The sequence below is a fragment of the Talpa occidentalis genome, unplaced genomic scaffold, assembly GCF_014898055.3.
Source record: "Talpa occidentalis isolate TD23 unplaced genomic scaffold, MPIMG_talOcc4v2.1, whole genome shotgun sequence".
Classification (NCBI taxonomy): domain Eukaryota; kingdom Metazoa; phylum Chordata; class Mammalia; order Eulipotyphla; family Talpidae; genus Talpa; species Talpa occidentalis.
The window spans coordinates 153,403,756-153,409,987 of NW_026555331.1; the positions used below are offsets into that span (position 1 = coordinate 153,403,756).

A 6,232-nucleotide genomic window follows, 5' to 3' on the forward strand; every position below is an offset into this window, starting at 1 on the left:
CTATCCCGACACCTTGAAATAACCTGGGAGAGAGCCCGGTGGCGCACGTGGGGTCATGTTCGGTGCTCTGGGTCAAAGGGAGGGTGAATTCCAACCCGCTCTTGTCCACGGATCTGTCCAGTAACCGACAGCCCCCTAAAAGTAAAGTGGTGTCCAGACACAGAAAGTGGAGGGTCGCAAGCACAATAAAGGCAAAGTAGAAAATCAAGAGTCAAGAGACAGCACATTCAAGAGCACATTTGTGGGGTGGTTTTAGAGGACGCAACTGAATCAGAAGTTCCGAGGATGAGGCAGGAGCAGGGGAGAGGCACCAGCAATCAGAACACGGTGCCTCCAACCTCACGTCCAACTATAAATGACTACATCAAAGGCGTGGCCTGGGAAAGAAGAAATGGGGCCACTGAAGCAAAATGCAGGGATTCTGAGGGAATTGCATGTAGTAAACATGTCCGAATTGGACACTTACACCAGTCGGCACTGTGAAGGCTCCGAGGTTAAGAGGGACGGGGTGGGGGGGGGGCGGGAGAGGGGAGGGCGGAGGGGCAGCGGAGATCTGTGTGTTCACTACAGGCGGCCTCAAATCTGGTTGGGTTTAAATTATATAACAATGCTCATAAACAAGAAAAGCAAATCAAATGAAAGTCAGATCGTGTCACATCTCCCACCCCCCTTAAAGTTATAAACACACACACACACACACACTCTCTCAAAAACCCAAAGTGCCTCCGAGTTCTTCCTTTAGCTCCCGAAGGTCCAGGCAGCATTTGCCAGGCCCTGCCAGAGCCCATGGCCAGGGCACCCCAGGTGCAACAAGCTGCTGAAGCACTCAGACAGGAACCTGCCAGAGGGGCCCACAGGCCGTCCACATCGGGTTACCAGACTGGGGAAGAACGTGGGGCTGGCCTTTATTTGGAAGCCAGAAATATTCCACATTGGTTCAGCAGTCAGGAGCCCAGGGTATTTCTTCACTGTGACAGCTGAAAAGGTATAGATGATGAGCAGGTGGGTGGGCGAGTGGATGGATGGAAAGAAAGGATCACTCGCTGGGGCAGAAGAAATGGGCCCATATTAATGGAGGGAATTGGAAGCTAATTGTTTGTAAATCCCTGCGGGTAAATCCCTGCGGGTAAATCCCTGGAGAACTTACCAGAAATGCAAAATCATGAGCTGTGATTCAGTTGGTCTGGGCTGATTCCTAGGATTTTTTTTTTTTTCACTTCATGATGTTATGTGTATATACACATAATGTGTACACACACACACACACACACACACACACACACACACACCACCCCCCACACATACCGGGTAATTCTAGTCTAGCTGGTCCAGGAACTGTCCTAAACACTAACCCAAACAGTCTGCTCAGGATGGTACAAGCTGACCAAGGTCAAGGCCAAGATGAAAACCGACATCCCCCCTGTGCTGACACCCCTCTTTCCCTTCCGCAGGCTTCAGTCCAGGGTGTTCCAGTGGCGTGATGGGCAGTGAGCACTCGGTCCTCCAGCCCCAGGCCAAGGCGCGGTTCCCAGCCACCCTCCTCCAGGCCGAGGGTCCTCCTTTGGGGGTGCGCGAGCACCGCGGGCAGGAGGGGGACCACAGGTCTCAGGTTGGGCCTCAAGCAGGCTCCCTGAGGAGACCCACAGGCAAAGGCTCCCCCAGCGACAGTCCAGCCGAGCTGCGTCTCACAGCGTTCTGTGACCAGCCAGCTGCTCGTGCCTCTATTTTTAGTTTGTCTCCAGCGGCTGTGAAGGGTTTCTGGAGCACCTCCACCGAGGCCAGGGACGCCTGCGCGGGCCCCCGCCGGTCCCCACTCTCCTCTGCAGAGCCCAGCCTCCCCACAGGCCGCCCCGCCAGCAGCTCGAGAACTGTGCCTACGACCCCGCACGCAGCCGGTGCCCAGGACGGGCCGAGACGGCTTGTGGCCTTCCCAGGGAAGCTGCCTTTTCTCAGACAAAAAAGGAGAAAAGTACACGCTTCCTCCCAGCAATGCCTCTCTGGCAAAGTCCTAGCAGAAGGCCACACTCAGTGAGGCTTCCGGTGAGCGATTTTCTGACACTCCCACACCTTCCTCGCCCTCCTGTGAGGGGGAGATGAAGCAGCTCCAGGGCTGGGCAGGATCACCCGACAACACCCTGGCTCTGCAGGGCCCCTCCTTCCCGGAGAGCCCAGATGTGGCCCATAAAGGTGACCCAGGCTGCCCACCAAGGGGCAGACCCTGGGAGCTTTCACATGCCTGAGTAGGACAAGGACCCCCAGTGGGGGAGTCACTGGAAAGTGCTGACTGAGGTTTCTGAGGTCCAGAGGGAGGGCGGGCCAGAGGGGCATAGAGAGGGTGGTGAGAAATCAGGAGGAGCCCCAGCCTCCCTCGGGCCCGGGGCCACTCTCCCTTTGAGCCAATTCAACTTCCAAATCACTCTAGTTCAGAATTCTGGAACCCGTTACAACCCACAGGCCCAAGGGGCAACCCATTCACAAATACCGGAGCCACCTCTCAGGACACAGCGGTGCTGGCAGTAGGAAGGTGGGGTGTATGGTGGGAGTGGGGGTTACAGATCCCCCCAGGTCAGGGTTCTGTGCTGCATCAGATACAGGCGTGTGGTGGAGACTGAGGCTGACCGCGTTCGGAAGGCACTGGGTGGGATCCCAGTGAATCAATGAAGAGATGGGCCATATGGACACTAGTGGCCGGGGCCCTGGCCACTGAGAGCTGGCCCCACCTGGGCGCTCCACTGACCTTCTGGAGCCATTCCTGAGCTTCCAGAAGTGGACAGTAGTGACCACAGGGCGCTGGGGCAAGAAGGCCCTCTCTCCCAGTGACCGCTCTCCCCACCATGGCCACGCTGGGCTCCTCCCTCCCCACCTGGACGGCATGTCCGGGGGTGCCCGTCTCCTCTGCCGCCCGTCAGCGCTCCAGTCTCCCTTCTAATGCCCGCGTCTGTGGCTCCTGGGCCTTCCCTCATCATCACGCGGCTCAGGCCCCAGCCCTGGCCCTGGTGCTAGCCCGGGCACGTAACTGCCTCCCTGCCACTCCGCCCGTGCGCTGCGGCCAGGCTGCTCCTCAGGAAACGCTGCTTTCACCACTTTAATTACTTCTTCGGCTGGATTCCCCCCAAAACAGATGTGAGACAAGCACTCGGGAGCAGGCGCCTCCCCAGGCGGGCGTGTGAGGCAGGCACGCCTGGACCCAGCTGCAGGGCAAGGGTAACCACTGCGGGCAACTGGGGCTGGACCTGCTCGGACTCTGTGACCCTGAGGAAGGGGGCAAGGGGTGGGGCTAGGATTGCTCCTTGGGGATGGCTGCCCCTCAGGGCATGCTCCCCAGTAGCACCCCAGCCTGCCGGGACCCGCAAGCTGACAAGTGTGGTGAGGAGCGGAGCTGTCCAGCAAAGCAATGGTGAGCCCTGGGGGCTCTGAGGGCGGGGATGGGGGTCAGGGCCTCAAAAGCGTCCCCAGCTCTCAGGGCCTTTGGGAGGAAGGCCCCACTCCCTCCCCAGGTCTGACCTCCAGGAGGGACTGCAGGGGAGCACTGCAGGCCCAGGAAAGCTGGCGTCTCGGGATAGCAACGGAGCGGCTTAGTGCACCCACGTGGTACACGGGGCCCTTCCTTATAAGCTAAGAAGTGACGCACTGTTTGTCTGAAATTCTCACTTCAGAGGCATTTTGTAGTTTTCGCTGCTCGACCCGGCAAGCCTCCTTCAAGGCCGCCTCGATCCAGCCTCTATCCATTTCTGACAATCCTGATTCTCACACCCCTCCTCCCAGAGAAGGGCCCCCCTGCATCCAGAGCTGGTGGCCCAGCCCCCAATTCCACAGGGCGCTCGCCCTGGCTCCCCGACTGGCCCACCCCACCATCCCCATCTCACAACCAGGGACCCGCTGACCTCCCTCCCCTCCCTGGCTGCCTGCAGGCAGGCGCCGGTCCGCTTGGGACCTTGGCTCAAGCTCCAGCATCGCCTGAGTGCGGATGTCCCCGCCAGATGCCATCTCACCGGCCTGCCCAGGCAGCAGCAGGTAGTTACTAGCGGGGCTTCCTGGAGCCCCGGGCCCACCAGCAAATGCAAGCCCCGCAAGGACTGCGAGCCCTCGCCCACGCCGGCCCCCACTGCCGCTGAGCACTGCCGTGTGGACTGGGCAGGCTCAACACGAAGTACTTTCAGGAAGGGCCGGACAGGCCAGGCACACAGGCGTCCGGGCAGCAGGAGGCGGTGGCAACGTCCCGCCTAGCTCAGGCCTCCTCCACCATCACGACCCGGCCTCTCCACCCTGCTCCGGGCTCCGGCCAACACCATCACAGGCACCACCCCGGCGCGTGCACCCCACCCACCCAGATTTCCCTTGTTCTGACCTAAAGGTCACGGCTGCAAGTTCTCTGTGTTCTCTGCGACACTGGCAAGGGCTTTCCCGGGGCTGCTTTGTCTCGACATCCCCGGGCGGTGGGCAAAGCCGGGATTAGGGCTGACAGACAGGAGAGCGCGGTGGTTAGCGCGCCCCCCTCCAGTGATTTGGGGACACGGGCAGTGCCAAGGACTGACTCTTCATCCACACCTATGGTTGAGGACGTCTGCGTTACCAGCACACACACAGGAATATTCCATTTTCAAACAGAACACCTAGTCAAAGGAACGCTTATTCCTGAGTATTTGGGGCACTGCCCTGGTGGCCACACAGCCTCCAGGGCCAGTCACCTGCTCCCTGGGCCCCCTGTGGGACAGCACTGGCCACCAGCACTAATTTCAGGCTGCTCCCCCAAATGCCCCTTCGACAGCCGGGGTCCAGGGGGCCTGGTCTCTACCTTCCCCCCGGAGGGACACGCACGGGCATGGGAAAGGCAGAGCCTGCGCCACGAGCCAGGGAAGGAGGCTAATGGGGCTGGCAGAGAGGGTGGCAGCGCCCCACCCAGTCCCAGCGCTGTCAGGAGGCGTCTCAGGCAGCCCTGCAGGGTGGGGCTCCCCCGGCACCCCCACCCTGCACCCTTCGTCCCCCAGACGGGACAAAATCACACTCTTGGAAGCTGCAGCCTGGAGGGCGGTGCTGTGTGCGGTGCTGGGGCGTGTGCAGTGTGCGGTCTGTGAGTCTGCGGGGTGTCTGGTTGGTGGAGACCGGAGGTGTGACCCAGTTGGAGCTTTTCAGGGTCAAATCCCACCACCCACAACCCCACCGGCAGGTTTCGGGGACCCCACCCCCTTGTGTGGGGCGGGGGCATAAGGACCTCGGCTACCAACCCAGCACAAGGCGGGCGCCCGGCAGACTCATCGAAGTCGCCACAGTCGGGCCCAGAGCTGAAGACGGGAGGCAGCCCTGCGCCCCAGAGGCTCGCGCCCCAATGACCACGCAGTCCGAAAGGTGTGGGGGGGGCGGGGGACGGCGGCGTCCGGGGCCCAGAGACACCTCCAAGAAAGCTGGGGAGGAGAGCGGTCCTTTCGAGGGTCCAGCTACACCCCGTCCCCACACTTTCCCTCCAACCCGCGGCGGCACGCGGCTCCCCCGCCCCGCACCCGCCCCGCGCCCCGCACCCGCGCGCCGCCCTCTGCCAGCAAAAAACACCACGCACCGCCCCGCCAGCGCCCCGGGCGGGACCCCGCGACGCGCGCCGGCCCCCCGCACCCCACCCGCCCGCGGGGCCGGGGCCGGGGCGCGGGGGGCGCGGACTCACCGGGATGTGCACGCGCAGCGAGCGCCGCTTCGGGCCGGGGTTCCGCCCGCCGCTCCCGCCCGGGCCGGGCGCCTCCTTCTTGGTCCGGGTGTCCATGGCCGCGCTGCCCATAACTTTCCGGCGAGTTAATTCCGGCGACGCGTCCCCGGGGTCCCCGCCGCCGGCCGCGCGCTCGAGCGCGCCCCTGCGCCCGGGACGCCCCTGGACTTCCGCGGCCGGGGCGATGGGGGGGCGCGGGGCCCCGGCCGCCGTCTCGGGGCGCCGAGCGCGGGGCGCGGCTCCTCGGCTCCTCGCCGCGGGCCCCGGCCGTCCGCGCTGCCCGCCGCCGCCCCGCGCGCCGGGTCCCCCCGCGCGCCCAGGGTCGCCTGGGGGCAGGTGCGCGGCCGGCCAGTCCTCCCGCCCCGCAGCCCTGCAGCCCGCCCGGGCGCGGGACCCTCGCGCGCAGGAGCCGCCCGCGCCCCGCCGGCCCGCCCCGCCGCGCCGGGCGGGGAGGAGCGAGGGGCGGCGCGCGGGCGAGCGCGCCCGGCCTCGGGCTCCGGCCCCGGCGCGCGCCGCGCTGGCCGCCGCGCGCGCCCC

General features: G+C 64.0%; 1 protein-coding gene across 1 annotated transcript in view; it reads right to left on the reverse strand.

The window, feature by feature from the left end:
- PRKAG2 (protein kinase AMP-activated non-catalytic subunit gamma 2) overlaps positions 1-5,689 on the reverse strand; it is a 158,582-nt gene extending 152,893 nt beyond the window's left edge. The window contains exon 1 of the mRNA XM_054692776.1: positions 5,657-5,689. The gene's annotated coding sequence lies outside the window, so the exon portion shown is untranslated. The remainder of the gene's footprint in view (positions 1-5,656) is intronic.
- Between the last annotated feature and the right edge of the window lie 543 nt (positions 5,690-6,232).